The sequence below is a fragment of the Rattus rattus genome, chromosome 5, assembly GCF_011064425.1.
Source record: "Rattus rattus isolate New Zealand chromosome 5, Rrattus_CSIRO_v1, whole genome shotgun sequence".
Lineage (NCBI taxonomy): Eukaryota > Metazoa > Chordata > Mammalia > Rodentia > Muridae > Rattus > Rattus rattus.
Genome location: NC_046158.1, coordinates 150,975,358 through 150,992,494, shown reverse-complemented (window position 1 = coordinate 150,992,494; position 17,137 = coordinate 150,975,358). Strand labels below are relative to the sequence as shown.

The window sequence follows — 17,137 nt, the reverse complement described above, 5'->3', positions numbered from 1 at the left end:
GCTTCCTAGGCAAGCGCCTACCACTGAGCTAAATCCCCCAACCCCATGAACATGTGTCTTCTAAAAGTGACAGGGAAGCCACACTCACAATGCCCCAACAATATGGATTACTAAAGCAGACTGCCCAACAGACATGTTAACATGGAAGAGAGAAATGTCATCCGGCACCCATAAACAAAGAACCACAAGTGACTGACAATGCTGAGAGCACTGCCTTCCCCAGAGATGAGCCCCTCTCACTGGCTGTCAGACACTAAGCGGTCAGCCCTGAAATCATAGATACACTAAACAGGTATAATGGCAGAGTGCATGTGTGTGTGCGTGTTTTCATGTATCAATGTTAAAGAAAAAGAGGCCATGAATTTGAGTGAGTGATGAATGGACATGGGAAGGGTTGGAAGAAGGAAAAGCAAGTGGAAAATGATGTAATTATATCTTAATAAAAATAAATTTGGGGGGGGGTTGGGGATTTAGCTCAGTGGTAAAACGCTTGCCTAGCAAGTGCAAGGCCCTGGGTTCTGTCCCCAGCTCCGAAAAAAAGAAAAAATAAATAAATAAATTTGGGGACTGGAGAGATGGCTCAGTGGTTAAGAGCACTGACTGCTCTTCTCAGAGGTCCTGAGTTCAATTCCCAGCAACCACATGGTGGCTCACAAACATCTGTAATGAGATCTGATGCCCTCTTCTGGTGTGTCTGAAGACAACGACAGTATACTCAACATGTATAAAATAAAATAAATCTTTAAAAAAATAAAATAAATTCAAATATTTTTATTTGTGCAAGTATATGGACACATGCATGTACATACATTTGTGTGTATTTAAGCATGAATAGGGAAGCCAAAGGACAACCTCAGATGTTGTTCTTCAAGTTCCATCTATCTGAGTTGGGATGACAGGTCTCTGATTGGCCTGAGACTCACCGAAAAGGCAAGGCTACTCAGTCAGAAAACCCCAGGGATCTACCTGTCTCTACCTCCAAGCACCAAGCCCAGCTTAGTGAGGGTAAAACTCAAGCCCTCATGCTTGCATGCCAAGCACTCTACTGAACTGAACTGTCACCACAGCCCTGTTATTTTATAAATAAAATACATTTTATTGTGTGTGTATGTGAGAGAGAACACATACATGCACGAATTTGTGCGTGCGTGAGAGAACACACATGGAGAAAGGGGAGGGGAGGTGGGGGAGGGACAGAGACAGAGTAAGAACACATGCCATGGTGTGAGTATGGAGGTCAGAGGACAGCTTGCAGGAGTAGGTTCTCTCCTTCCAGGGTTCCATATCAAATAATCCTTCTTGTCAGATAGTAAATGTTTTTAAGTCTAAACTTTTAAAACCATAAGAACTTCAAATCCCACCGGAACACACAGCTATTTGTAATCTGTTAGTGATTTCTGAAAACCAGGCTCCATAGTATACTACCAAGGAGTGGAACCAAGCTCCATATCAAAGTTCACCTGCTTTGAATTCAGAAAATGAATGCAGCATGTGACCAGGCACATCTAACTAGAAAAACTCTGCACTGGCCATGGTCTTCATGTACAACAGCTTTCGAACTCAGCTCACTAGAAACCAGCCTTGCCACTCAACAGCTCCCAGCACTGTCCAGTTAAGACAAACTTCTGAGTCCGGTTTTCAACTCCACTCCCAGATCAAGCAAACGTCCAATTCTTAGTTAGAATTAATGTCTCTGTGCCTCAGATTCCTCAAAGCACATTATAGGAAATTTAACAAAGCCTCAATTTCAGCAGTAAACAAAAAACATACTGAGGGAATCCTGAGGCCTGGTAGCATAATATTTCAGAAAGAAAAGCCTTACCCAGACTCAGTTTAGAAATGTATCCACTGAGTTTTGTATAAATTTTCTGATTTCTTTATGCATTTCCTCATTGCATACCCCTCCCCTTACATAGTCTTTTGTCAAATAATTTCTACCTCTCAAAGGTGCCAACGAGATGGCTCAGGAGGATTAAGCTACTTGTCACAGAAGGCTAGTGACCTGAAGTCAATACTGAGGCCCACGAAGTAGAAGAACCAGATCTCACAAGCTGTCCTCTGACCTCCACGTACATACTACAGCATATAAATGAAAAAATAGATCTTTTAATTTATATTCCTTTATGTGCACCAGAAGATGTTAGATCCCCTGGAATGGATGATTAAACAAACAAACAAACAAACAAACCCCCTTGCCTCAGAGCTCTGGCCAGCAGTGCTTTTTTAGCTCCTCCAGGCAAACTGCTAGCAAGCACACTTCAGAGTGCCGCTGGACTCTGCAGCCCAGCCTGAAATCCTAAGCATTGCCAGAGTCGTCTGAATGATCACAAGCCATGGGGCCTGAGCCTGAATTCCAGCTCTACTTGTCCTAGCACAGGAGACAATGTAAAATGAGCTAAGTCTGGCAGAAGTTTAACAAAGGCAATCTAAAGAATCAAACAGCAAGCACACGGGTGGAGAGATAACTCAAAGCACTGGCTGCTTTGCAGAGGACCCAGGCTCCACTCCCATCACCCACAAAGCAGCTCACAACTGGCTGTAACTATAGCTCCAGGGAATCTGACGTCCTCTTCTGTCCTCATCAGGTACAGCATGCACCTGATGTGTACACACACACACACACACACACACACACACACACACACACACTTTTTGTAACTTAAAAAGAAATCAAGCCAGATGTAATAGTCAAGACAGGTGGATTTCTGAATCTGAGGCCAGCCTGATCTACAGAACAAATTTCAGCACAGCCAGGGCTAAAAAAAAAAAAACCAAAAAAAAAAAAAAAAAAAAAGCCAGCAAGTTACCAAAGTTTTTGTGAGTAAGATGCTCACTGATAAAAATCAGTCAGTGAGGCCTGTAGCACTCATGTCTGCACACTTTATGGATGGTTCAGAGAGGAAAGGTTCTTGCCAGCAAGTCTAGTTACCCTAGTTGGGCCCTAGGACCTGAACTGACACCTACAAACCATCCTGAGCTCCACACAAGTGCTAGGACATATCCACATAACCCCTAAAAAGAGCTCTCAAAAGCAAAAACTTAAAAGTCAGGGCAGCGCTGGTTTCAAGACTTTACACTCTGGCCATAGTGTTTCCTTCATTTACTGTCTAATTAAATCCAGAGAAAGGAAGAAATTCAAGTCAGGCACTGGGGAGGTAGAGGCAGGTGGATCTCTATAAGTTCCAGGTCAGCCTGGTCTACAGAGCAAGTGCAGGACTGCCAAGGCTGCATACACAGAGAAACCCTGTCTTGAAAAACAAAACAATGCAAACAAACAGAAAGAAATTCAAGCTGCATAAAATAATCTCCCATTTCTCTGTTAAAAAGAAAGTCATCTTCCACAAGTCAGTGAGGAACGGAAAGCATCAGCAGTTACAAGCAGGCCCGGCCTAGTCTTATAATGCTAGACTTTATTCATGTACCTTTAGGAGGGCTCTCTGGAGCTAAGGGAGTGGGGATGAAAGGCAGGAATTTACTAGGGCATATCTGCTCTCCTGACTTGCTCAATTCTTGGGGAACCTAGAACCAACAGGCAGAAGTGTGTAAGTGTGTAAATGTGACATCAGCGTGGCATCATGCAGTGCACCCGAGAAGCTACCATGGATACAGCTGCCTTCAACCTCACAGGGACATACACATGGCAACCCCTTCCTGACAAGAGAGTAGCACTGAAGGGACTGGCCTCATGAACCGCCCAACCTCACAGCCTGATTTTCAAATTTGTGAGCCACCTCCCTCAACTCAAGGCCAACTATCTGACTATAACTGTCTTTTTTATGTTTAATAAAAACAAAGACAACATAGAAAAATTACTAAAAAGGTATTCTATATACTGTTCTATAGGATATAAGATTAAATTTAAAAAAAAAACGAAAAAAGGAAAAAGTCACAGTGACACAGCTGGAATTCCTTGCCTTGCACTTGTGTGTTTTCTGCACGTTGGGACCACTTCAGTCTGTCTTTACAACAGCTATCATAGACAGTAAAAAAACTACTGTTCACTGACCAAATTCCTTCTAGAAGGCAAGTTATAAGCTTGCTTTTTCTTTTCTATCTTTACACCTCAAGTTCTATCTCTAAATTGTAAAATATGAACAATTCTAATTTGAAAATTGAAAACATTGCTAACAGGTTTTTCAGTCTGGGGACTCCAGAAACAAATGCTCAGAGGTAAAGTGGCTGTCGTGCAAACATGAGGACCTGCATCCTTAGCACCCGTGTGAAAAGGCTGGGGAGTGGAATGCCTGGTGGGAAAGCACTTGCCACCAAACCTGACAAGCTGAGTTCCATCCCCAGGACTCACATAACACCCACCTACCACAACATGTATTTTGATTTCCATATGTGCTGTGGCATATTTGCACACACACTTTTTAAAGAAAGCTCAGCACAGTGAGTAGACAGAGGCAGGCAGGTACCTAGGCTTGCTAGCCTACCAGCCTCATCTGTGAGCTTCAGAACAGTGATTCTTTCTCAAAAAATACAGTGAGGAGGCAGAGACAGCAGATCTCTCTGAGTTTGAAGCCAGTCTAGTCTACATAGCAAGTTCTAGGACAGCCAGCGCTACATAAAGACCTATTTATAAACAAACAAACAAACAAACAAGCACACACACATGGTGGGGTTTGAGGCCTCAGCTTGTCTTAAGAGGCATTAACCACCAAGTAAGTCTGAGGCCCTGAGTTCAAGCCCTGAGACCTACATGGACGAGAAAACTGATTTCCACAAGTTATCCTCTGACCTCTACATGCATACAGTACATATGTATTCAGGGACATACAAACACACACACACACACACACACACACACACACACACACACACACACAGAGAGAATTTTGAAATAATAAGGATGAGGCTGGAGAGATGGCTCAGGAGTTAAAGAGCACAGACTATCTTCTAGAAGACCTGGATGGGTTTCCAGAACCCACATACACACTTCTAGTCATCTATAACTCTAACTGAAGGGATCCAATGCCCTCTTTTGGCATCCACAGATACTAGGCATGCTCACGGTGCACAGACATACATATAGGCACAGCACTCACATAAAGTAAGTAAACTTAGAACATATACAGTAATATTAATAAATAGAGCCCTTTGTTCTGGTTGCTCTATTCTTGCTTTCATGAAGCATAAGCTGTCAGAAGCTGGGCAAAGTCTAAAGCTTCTATGTTTAATGGATTCTGTGTGAGAAGCTATTATTGCTATGCATACTTAAGTCCCAGTAGAGTGCATTAGCTGGGTGTGGTGGAGACCCCTGCACTGGACTCTCAGCTACTTCTAGACACAAAGCTAGAGATCACTTGACTGTGAATTCAGGATCACATCTACAGTTCACAATAGACAATACTGACTTACATTTATTTTGTCTTAAAAATACTTAGTTTTACCCAAAATATTCCAATAAAGTATTTCAAAGTAACGAATACATACATACATACATATATACATACAAGAAAGGTAGATGGAGCCTAAGTTACCAAAGGTTGACCTGTGGTATCCACATGCATGATACACGCATGCACACACAGATTTTCGGCCAAAAGTGGTGAATACCTGTAATTTCGTATTCCAGAAGCATAGGAAAAAGGATCACTGACTCAAGGCCAGCTCGAGCTACAGAGCAAGTACAATACATGCTTGTTACTTCTTTTTGAAGACATAGTCTCACTAGGTAGACTAGGCTGGCCACAAACTCAGAGATTCACCTGCCTTTGCTTCCCAAGTGTACACCATTATGCCCACCTCTTTTTGGAGGTAAGGTCTTCTGTGTCTTCCAAGCTTGCTTCAAACTCAAACCAATCTTCCTGCCTTGATGCTAAGGTTGGAGGCATACACCAGCACATGCAGCCACAGCAGTGTTTTCTTAGTAATCAGCCATCATAATAAACATTGCCTGGTTGCTGAAAGGCACAGCAACAGAAAGCCCCTGGCCGTGAGGATGGTGATGCCAAACAGGGAGAAGGCCACGTTAGAACCTTCCTGGAAGGACACCAGCTGTCTCCTCGACTAATCTGTCACACTCAAGTTTGTTAAAAAAAAATATTTATTGACTATAGTCAAAATTGTTGCTCAAAAACTTACTTTCAGCCAAGCACAGTGGCACATACCTTTCTTTAATCCTTAGAAGGCAAAGCGGGCAGATTTCTGAGTTCAAGAGTGCGTTCCAAGACAGCCAGGGAGGGCTACATAGTGAGACCCAGTCTCAAACAGACAACAAAACAAAATAAAAACACAAAGGGAGGGGGCATGGACACACCTTTATTCCCAGCACTCAGGAGGCAGAAGCAGAAAAATCTCTTGAGTTTGAGGCCAACCTGGTCTACAAAGTGAGTTCCGGGACAGCCAGGGCTACACAGAGAAACCTTGTCTCGAAAAACAAACAAACAACAACAACAAAGAAGCAAAAAACCAGAAAAAGACTTTTTTTTTCCAATTAATGGGACGGCAGGAGGAGGGGGGTGGTCCAATCCCAGTGAACTTTCTAGGGTCAATGTCTACTACTCTTTCTTTTCAAACTGTCCCTAAGTGCCTGGATAATGTAGTCATTCAGGGTTAAACTGCTTTCTGAATAATTTCTCTTACTTCCTTTGAATCTCTCATGGCCTAAACAAGCCTCTGGTTCTCCTCCTAGCCATGTGTCCCCATTCGCTAGTTCTAAGAGGGTAACCAGCAACACCCACTTCCTTTGGCTGTGAGCTGCTACTGAGGTGTGTGAGGTAGATGGCATTCATGGAATCAACTGGAATGGCACCTACGTCTCTCCCAACACAAAGGTATTAGATAGGGGTCTGTTCTGGAATAGTGAGGGTATAATACTGCTCAAGTTACTAACTGCCTCCCTCAGGAGCTGGCTTTGTGATCTCCTCATATCTTGTTTAATTTTTCCCTGTCCTTTTTTGGGGGTGGGGCTGGAGACAGGTCTCACGGAGTGTAGAACAGTCTTATACTTGCTATGCAGCCAAAACTGACCTTGAAATCCTGATCCTGTTCCACTTCCACGTGCTGGGATTACAGGCTTGGGTTACTATGCTTGGCCTGAAATTCATGCTTCCCATAAGTCAAATGAACTGAAGTATAGGTTTTGTTTTTCCAGAATTCCTTGTTAGAAATGGGATATTATTTGCTAATGCTGTAATGTATAGAATGCTGGGCAGCCCCCGTGTCAGAGGATGACATACCGAGTGAAGGCAGATTAAGCCTGGAGCCCACAATTCTCTATTGCCCAATTCACCAACTCCACCCAGTGAGTGCCATGACCCTTTACCTGGACAACAGGCAAGTAGTCAGGGAGATAAGGCTCCTTCAGACTGCTGCAGAGGAACCTTCACTGTGCAAATGCCGAGCTAGCTTACCGTTTCTACTAGACAGGGCTGTCTGCTGAGGACGGAGGCGCTAAATGAAAGAAAAGGAATGCTGAATTTGCATGTACACAGTCTTTTTAAGGTAGCTTTCTTTTTTTCTTTTTTCTCTCTTTTCATGTGTGTGTGCACATGTGTGCGTGTGTGCATATGTGCGTGTTTGCATGCATCTGTGTGTGTGTTTTGAGTCAGGGTTTCTCTGTGTAATTGGTTGTCCTGGAACTCGAATCTGTAGACCAAGCTAGCCTCAAACTCAAGAAATCTTTCTGCCCCTACCTCCTGAGTGCTGGGATTAAAGGCATGGGCCACCCTTGGTCTAGAAGAGATCAGTAACAGGCAGCTTTCATTTCTTATACAAATGGAACCTTTCGGATGCCTTTTTTGCATCAAATAACTCTACCCAATAATTATTAGGGGGCAGGAGGAGGTGGTTCAGACCTCTGTAGCCCTCCTGTACAACCAGGCTGGTCTGGAACTCAGAAATCTGCCTGCCTCCGCCTAAGTGCCGGGATAAAAGGTGTGCATACCCTACCATGCTTTCTGTCTTTGCTTTCCATGTATAATCTTAATATACAAAGGAATACATGTGACACCAAAGACACCATGAAGCCTCCACTTACAAGGTGACATCACTTTTAAATCAACCTTGTCACTAGTGTGAGAATGAAAATATTCAAAAATAACTTAGGCTTCTGGCAGTAATTTCCTTTTACTCCCTTGAAAACAGTTCCCAGTGGGGCTTTTAGTTCAGAGCCCTGAGCTGTAGAGAAAACGGATGTCTAAGCTGTCATCTGGACCCTCTGACAACCCCCACGGAGCTGCCCCTACTCCTACCATCTCCTCTTCAGGTAAGAACAAAAAGATTCGGTCAACATTATCCTGGCGCAAACGCTCAATAGACACTTTGCTTTATAAGTAGAGATGTTTCAGTCAAAGCACAGCTGGAAGTAAAAATCAACAAAGCTCTTGACTTTTGAAAAAGATCTGGGGCTGGTCAGCTAAGCAACTGAGGAGGCAGAAGCAGGTGGATCACTACGACTTGAGGCTAGCTTGGTATACACAGCCAAGCCTACCAAGTGAGACCCTATCTCAAAAAGAAAAAAACTAAAAAATAAATAAAGTAAATAAAATCAACCTTAACAGCTGGTGATGTCGCTTATCGGTAGAGCTTTTGGCTATTTTAAGCAAGGCCCTAGGCCCACCTTCAGCACAGCAGAACAGCTAAGTTAACAATCCTTAGTGGACATCATGTGGTGCTGTGGCAACTGTTAAATACATCAGAAACTGGACCGATGATGTGGGACAGACAAGTATGTCGTGAAACAGACAAGCACGCCTGTGCAAGTGGGGTTGGCGATGTGGTAAAGAAGGTGGTACTTAAAGGGGCCAGGACTAAAATTTCAGAAACTTTGGTATGTGTTTAAAACTTTGTAATAAAATGTTGGGAGAAAGTAACCACAGCAACTCACAGGTCTTCTCATGTTCGTCCGTCTGTATCTTAGAGCAGCGTAAGCACTACAGCTGGGATTCTAGAAAGATGTTTTTTGCTTTTGTTAAAAACAAAAAACACAGAAAATTCCACAAACACTTTATCCATTACAGGTCCCGTGTGTTACAAGTCACGGAAATCTTAGTCAACAGTTTGATGTCTCTACAACTTCAGGCTGAAAGAATGCTTTACAAGCAATTCCAAAAGCTGTCATCCAAGGGAAGCAATAATGACCGTCGCTTAAGATGGCCTGTCTGGAGATCCTAGCACCCTAGCTGGGAGGGGTGGTAAGGAAAGCAGTCAGACTATATAACTGTAAACAGATTGTCCAAGACAAAACTAAAAGGTTTATGTATTTCAAAAACCCACAGCCTGGGGAACTGAGCAGGTCAGTTCTGAAGACACTGTGTTCACGTGAGTCCAGGAAAGGTGTCACACTGGGCTCCTACTGTCTGACCTGCCATGATTACAGCAAGAGCAATGCTCTGGTTTGGCTTCAGTCTAGGAAATCTGGGATTCAGGAGTCAGGTCCACATATAAACTTAAAATAATATGTATATAAATGAGCTTTCTGGATGCATCTACTCTGAAGAGACTACAAGTACAGTAAAAATTCTAAGTACTCCAAAGTTTTACTTTAAGCCTAATGGGGAAGGACCATTGTTCTTAAATGTTTTATTCCTTCTTAGCCATAAATTCTGGGATTAGGGACAAGATCCTAAATTAATGTGAACAGACATCCCCCTCCCACCACCCAGGCTGGAACAACTGAAACCACAGAACACTGGCACTGTACTGACCAAGCTCTGAGCGAAGAAATAACAAAGTTACAGAGAAAATTGAGCAACGGCAGAACATTTACAACATTCTGGTCAATCTCATCTCTGTAAAAGACCTTTGCTTTCAGACAAGGGGAATACAGTCTCTAACCTGGAGTTGCATCCTGGTCACAGTGCTAAGGTTCTTAGCACTCAGCCAATCTGTTGTCTGTAAATACCGCAGACAGCAATTCAACCACTTTTGGGGGCTTGCAGTAGAGAGTTTAAACCTGCAGCCTTGTGTGTGTTAGGCAAGGGCCCACCACTGAGCCACAGCCCCAAGGCCCTTTTCCTTCTACACTGAGACAGGGTCTTTCTCACCACAGCTGCCCAGGCAGCTGCCTCAGCTTCCCTAGTAGCTAGGACTGTATACAGCCTGAGGGTTCTAGAAGGCAAGTTTTGTTTATTTCTCCTTTTTGTTTTGCTTTAGACAGAGTCATCTTTTTGTTGTTGGTTTATGTTTACTGAAAATAGAATTTTCTTTCATACAATACAACCTACCCACAGTTTCCCTTCCTTCCACTCCTCCTAACTCACCTCCTCACTTCCTGTTTCCTCCAGAACCTCCCTTTAGAAGACACCAGGCCGGGGTTGGGGATTTAGCTCAGTGGTAGAGCGCTTGCCTAGGAAGCGCAAGGCCCTGGGTTTGGTCCCCAGCTCCGAAAAAAATAACCAAAAAAAAAAAAAAAAAAAGAAGACACCAGGCCTCCAAGAGACAACAACTAAACACAACAAAACAAGATATAATAAAATAAGACAAATGCCCTCCCAAAGCTGGACAAGGCAATCCTACAGGAAGGAAAGAGTCCCAAGAACTGGCAAAAGAGTCAGAGACAAAACTGCTCCCACACCAAGCTAACAGCTACAACATGTTTGCAAAGACCCCAGTGCAGACCATGCAGGCCCAGCCTGTGCAGACCATGCAGGCCCAGCCTGTGCAGACCATGCAGGCCCAGCCTGTGCAGACCATGCAGGCCCAGCCTGTGCAGACCATGCAGGCCCAGCCTGTGCAGACCATGCAGGCCCAGCCTGTGCAGACCATGCAGGCCCAGCCTGTGCAGACCATGCAGGCCCAGCCTGCACACACCCTGTTTGGTTGATTCAGTGGGCCTTGCTCTGGTGTCCTCCACCCCCTGTGACTCCTACAATTTTTCCTCCCACTCTTCCATGAGGTTCCCAGATCTGAGTGGAAAAAGCAGATACAGACCTCAAATTTAGACTCTCTGTCTGTCTCTGTGTAATGTCTGGCTATACAGAGCCTACCTCTGAACAGTCCCTAAACAAACAATTCTGCTAACAGCGCCAAGAATATCCTCTACCATATCACAAATATGACAGACCCAGTGAGGTAACAGTTAAGGCTGTGACAGAGAACCTGAGGTTGTCTTGGCTTTTTTTTTTTTTCCTCTTCTCTTCTTTTTTTTGGATCTGGGGACTGAACCCAGGGCCTTGCACTTGCTAGGCAAGCGCTCTACCACTAAGCTAAATCCCCAACCCCAGTTGTCTTGTTTTTAAGTATTAAAGTTGAATGCTATAGAGGGCACTGTGTATTTGGTCACCCAGCTTTGATAATTATTAACTCATAGCTAAGGTCCGTCTTGTCTTTTCTTGAACTCCCTCCTTTAAACTAGCTTGTTTTGAAAACAAATCTTAAATCTATCATAATCTTAGTCATTTTGACTTTAACCAGGTCACGTCAGGCTGACTGTTAATCTGTCAATGAAATGACATTTCTTGTATACTAGAACTGATTGCGCTTTCTCTCATTTTTTTTTTTCTTTTGGGGTCTGGTTTCTTGGCTGACATATGATTAATACACAGCAGGAAAACAGCTGCAGAATTAGCGGACTCCCCTCCTCTAGGAGAATGCCACTTTTCAGCCCAGATTTCAGCCTTACTCCCTAAGGACTGAATCAAAGTTCCTGAACTATTAATGACTAATTGAAAAGTAGGGGTTGGGGATTTAGCTCAGCGGTAGAGCGCTTGCCTAGCATGCACAAGGCCCTGGGTTCGGTCCCCCACTCCAAAAAAAAAAAAAAAAAAAAATAGAAAAGCAGCCAAATATTGAATGCCTTTGATCCCAGGACTCCTCCAAAGGCAGAGGCGGGCTGACCTCTCTGTCCAAGGCCAGCCTGGTCTACAAAGCAAGTTCCTGGACAGCCAGGGCTATGTTACCCAGAGAAACCCTGGTCTCTAAAAACAAAAAAAATCCAAAACAAACAAACAAACAAAGAGAAAAGCCATTACACTCAACAATGGATGCTAGAAACTATTTCCTGATATTACAAAAACACTAGGAAGATGTCAATAACACAGACACAGCCATGCAATATCAGATGGGTGTGATATAAACATTCTCCACTTACTAAAGAAACTTACTGCCTAAAACAATCTGCCGAGAGGCTGAAGAGATGAGTAGCCCAGGAAAGGCAGCAACCCTCAGAGTCTGTTCCAGGAAATTAGGTAGAGAGCCGTCAAGGCAGACAAGACACCAGAGGTTGACCTCCGGCCTCCATGTAGAAGAGCATTGAGCACAGAAAACACACACTGAGTTGCTCTTATAAATCTGCTCCTGTACCAGCTGTGTATCTTTAAGGAGGAGGACACCTATGACACTAAGCACAGATTTAAAAGCAAAAACAAAACAAAACAAAACAAAAAACAACAAAAAAAAAAACCCAAGGTTTTGAGATGGCTCAGTATGTAACGTGCCTTCAGCAAGGAGCCTGATAACCTAATGAATCTCAAAAGTTGTCCTCTGGCTTTCACAACAGCTGTTGCTGATATAATGCTCAAAAATAAAATTAAAAAAAAAAAAAGAGTACTTAATCTTACTAAAGAAAAGAGAAAGGCTGAGTCAGAATAAAAGAGTCTACTAAAAGTTCACTAGAATGACCAAGACTTCTCCCTCCACACTCCCCAAATGTATTTTTAGTTTTTACTTCAACAAGTAGTGATGTAATTTACATTTGGTAAGCACAGATCCCTGAAAGACCAAAATCCTAGTTTAAATCTCTTCCAACTCTTCCAATTCTCAAGAATTACAGTTACCCAGACTGGGCTACAGAGCAAGTTCCAGGACAGCCAGGGCTGCGCAGAGAAACCGCATCTCAAAAAAAAAAAAACAAACAAACAAACAAGCAAACAAACAGAAACAGAATTTCAGCTATAAGCAGTTGAAAATAGTGACCTTTAAAAGGCACACAATACATGGGCAAAACGCAAAAGGGTACAAGATAAAGCTTCAGATCAGCAATACTGCCACAAGGACGGAGGTGCGGCCAGAGTTTAAGGGAAATGGATAGGTACCGGGAGTGAAATCGAAGCTCAGCTAAAGAAAGTGAAGAACTACAGATGTGGACCAAGAAAGCACGGTTTTAGCATCTTTGCATACTCCACCTCCAGAGCCTGACACACAAGAGGGCTCCAAAAAGGTCTGCTGAACCCAAGGGGAGCTTATGCCAGCAACTTTCTCATAAAAAGGAATGACAATAACGTTCTGGGTGGTGGCAAGGAAACATGGGACAGGTTGCGGAGCCTACGGGAGCCAGTGAAGTGCCTGAAGCTGGTTCTACAGAAAGGAGGCTTTACATCCATAACCTGTCTGCTACAGTGTCCCCATTAAGCGCGCGCCCCTTTCTGGTGCCAAGCAAGCACAATGCCCAGGCACTGGCAGTGGGCACGAGGGATTCTTCTGCCTCGGAGAAAATCCAAATGGGAAGGTAGGTCAACTTCTGTCCAGTCTGAAGCCTAAATTATACTTTCATAGCACGTTAATAAATTATGCAAACGGTTTATTGGGACACGGTGTGGGTCTGGCACACTGATAAGCGCTTTACACGCCCCATTTCACTGCAACTTCACAGCCTGAAGAGGCAGGGACGGGGTTGGGACAGGATTAATACTCTTCCCCCTCCTTTTCCCCCCTCACAACAGAGACACAAAGAGTACGAAGTGACTTGCTAAGGGGACAGAGCCGGGAATTGGCACCTTATCCCACAGCTCCGCAGTGGCCGCAACACTGTGCACAGCACCGAAACCTGGTGGCCTGCCGACCGGCCCAGCCCCTGCCCGCGACCCCCGCGTTAACTCCCGCACTGGGCCCACGAGCGGCGCGCAGGGCCCGCCTCCTCCGGGAAGGCCCCGCGGGCGGAGATGAGCCTGGGCCGCAGCTCCCGCGCCCGCGAGGCCTAGCCCACCCGCCGCCCATCTCCCGCTGACGCCGTGCCTGCGTGGGTCCTTCCGCGGCTCGGCCCGGCCCGACCCGGGCGCCTTACCTGGCTGCTTCCCCAGAGCTCGTCCCGGGGCCGGCGGTATTGGGCGGCGGCGAGGAGGAAAAGCAAAAAAAGAGGGCGAGGAAAAAAAGACCGGGGGAGGGAAGAGACGGAGTGGCTGCGGAGAAGGCGGGCGCCGCCGGGCCGGGGGTCAGAAGAAGGGGGAGCGCACACAGACGCGACGACAGCCAGCGCAAACGCTGAAGAGCGGCTCGGCGCCTGCAGCCCGGCAGGAAGTGACGGGGGAGGGGCCGCGCCCGCCCCCGGCCCCCGCCCGCCTCCATGCCGGCCCCACCCCCCCCCCACCGTGGCAGGAACCACAAGTCCCAGCAGGCGCCGCGTCCAGCATGCGCTCTCTAGGCACGCAAGGCCAACAGGGGCCGGGCACCCCTGCGTTGAGTCCAAGGTGTACTGGGAGTTGTAGTTTCCCAGGAGCTCGGGTTCGGCAGGGAAAGCAGGCCTAACTTCCTTTCTTGTCCAAGCTTTATGTTTCCTTCCTGCGTTCACTCCTTCTTCCTATACTAACATTTGTTAACCTGCTGCTGTGTGCAAGGTCAGAAACTGAAAATACAGTGAGAATGCACAAGTCCCGGCCCTCATGGACTTTACATTCTACTGGGGAAAGCGCAGTAAATGAAGTCTGATTCTGTTTTAAGACAAGCACCAAGTACTTTCTGGTTGCTTTCACGGAGCTCTAAACTGAGTGTGCTTCTGTGGACAAGAGGCTGGTGTAGGTTTCTTTGATGTGGTCCTGGAGATTGAAGCAAACTTCTAGCACTGAGCTCTATCTCCCACTCATGGTGTAACTTTTCTATTCGCCCTCTTGGGTTTTCTTAATTTTCTTGCGCGCGTGTGCGTGTATGTGTGAGTGTGCATGGTATGTATGAGCGTGTGAGTTCAGGTGTCCACTGAGTCCAGTGCTGTCACTTCCTGCCTGGTGCAGGAGTTATAGGCGGTTGTGAGACAGGTCCTCTTCAAGAATAATAACTGCTCTTAACTGATAGCCATCTCTCCAGCCTGTAGCAGCCCTCTTATGGGATGCAGGGGAGAGAGGTCTTTAGTACTAGAAAGATGGGATCCTTGTCAGAGGTTATGGGATCCTCTGCAGCTTATTTTAAGTGATGCCTGTGATTGAAGCACCTAGGTAGACATCATAGCTAGATACCCAAGGCTGTAGGTTCCATCTCTACCCCAAAAGTACACACACACACACACAGACACACACACAAAAACCCTAGCCAGGTGGTAGTGGCACAGACATTTTAATCTCAGCCCTTGGGGTTGGGGATTTAGCTCAGTGGTAGAGCACTTGCCTAGCAAGCACAAGGCACTGAGTTCGGTCCCCAGCTCAGAAAAAAAAAAAAAAAAAAAGTTAATCTCAGCCCTTGGAGAGGCAGAGAGAGGCGGATCTCTTGAGTTCCAAAAAAGCCAGGGCTACAGACAGAAACTCTGTCTCAAAAAACAAAAAAATTAAATAAATAAATAAATAAATAAATAAATAAATAAATAAATAGTTTGCCTAACAACCCAGTCTCCTTGCCACAGCACTGTGGCTGACTTTGCATGAATTCACAATGCTATCTGCTGTAGCTAGAGAGACCCTCCTCTGACTTACCCAGATCTTGGGAGACTCTTTTATCCCAATCAGGTCTCCTTAGTTTGCTTCTTGTAAAATTCAGTGACACTGAGTTCCAGTACCAAAACCAGCCCAACCTTCTGGTTCCCAACCAACCCTGTGCTAAGTAGGCCACATAAAGATATGTAGGTCCAGGCTGGAGAGATGGCTCAGTGGTTAAGAGCACTGACTGTTCTTCCGGAGGTCCTGAGTTCAAATCCCAGCAACCACATGGTGGCTCACAACCGTCTGTAATGAGATCTAATGCCCTCTTCTGGTGTGTCTGAAGACATCTACAGTGTACTTACATATAATAAACAAACATTAAAAAAAAAAATAGGGGGTTGGGGATTTAGCTCAGTGGTAGAGCTCTTGCCTAGCAAGCACAAGGCCCTAGGTTCGGTCCCCAGCTCCGAAAAAAAGAAAAAAAAAAAAAAAAAGGCAGTTCAGGGCAGTGCAGATCCCCACTGGGTAAAATGTGCATATTTTACACACAAAATAAATAAATTTTGGTGGGTTTTTGTTTATTTGGGGGAGGGGTTGGGGTTTGATTTTTTTTTTTTTTTTTTTTTTTTGAAACGGGTCTTATTATTTAGCTCTGGCTGCCCTCAAATTCAGAGAGATCCAAATACCTCTGCCTCCTGGGTGCTGGAATTAAAGGTAGGTGCCACTACAGCCATTAAAATAACTAACTCCGGGTTGGGGATTTAGCTCAGTGGTAGAGCGCTTGCCTAGCAAGCCCAAGGCCCTGGGTTGGGTCCCCAGCTCAAAAAAAAAAAAAAAAAAAAAAAAAAAAAAACTAAATTTCCCCCCTCCCACCCACCCCTACCCCCATTTCACTGTGTGCCCTGGCTCTCCTGGAACTCTCTGCACACCAGGCAGGCTTCAAACTCACAGAGATCCTCCTGTCTCTGCCTCCGAAGTGCTAGAACTAAAGACATGTGCCACCGTCCCCAGCATAGTTTTCATTCTTTATTTTTGGTTTGTTTGCACAAAGTTTCGCTATGCCGCCCAGGCTTGGCCTCTGCCTCTAGAGCAGCTATTCTCAGCCTTCCTACTGCTGTGATCCTTTAATACAGTTCCTCGTGTGGTGACCCCCAACCATAAAATTATTTTTGTTGCTACTTCATACCTGTAATTTCGCTACTGTTGTGAATCGTAATGTAAATATCTGATATGCAGGCTATCTGATATCCCACCCCTGTGAAAGGGTGGTTTGGCCCCAAAGGGCCTGAGACCCACAGGTTAAGAACTAGCTGTTCTAGATGATCCTCCTGCCTCAGTCTCTCAACCGCTAGGATTACAGTGCCTAACTAATGTCCAAAGTATTCCTCACATAAAAACAAACCCAGTCTGGACATGTCAGCACACACCTTTAATCCCAACCCTAGAGAGGCAGAGGGGGGCAGATCTCTGAGTACAAAGCCATTCTGGTCTACAGAACAAGTTTCAGGCTCAGCCAGGGCTACACAGTGAGAGCCAGTAACAAAATTACAACAACAATAACCAAAAAAAAAAAAAAAAAAAAAAGTGTGTGGACCTTGGAAGAAAATCGGTAGTCTCTAAATACAGAAGAA

The 17,137-nt window shown here is 45.1% G+C and overlaps 1 protein-coding gene across 3 annotated transcripts in view; it reads right to left on the bottom strand.

Annotated features, from left to right (window-relative positions):
- Positions 1–14,170, bottom strand: part of Stau1 (staufen double-stranded RNA binding protein 1) — a 46,668-nt gene extending 32,498 nt beyond the window's left edge. For 2 of the 3 annotated variants that reach the window (XM_032904768.1, XM_032904770.1), the window contains exon 1: positions 13,949–14,170. The gene's annotated coding sequence lies outside the window, so the exon portion shown is untranslated. The remainder of the gene's footprint in view (positions 1–13,948) is intronic. The other variant, XM_032904769.1, reaches the window with a different exon arrangement.
- Positions 14,171–17,137: the final 2,967 nt, after the last annotated feature.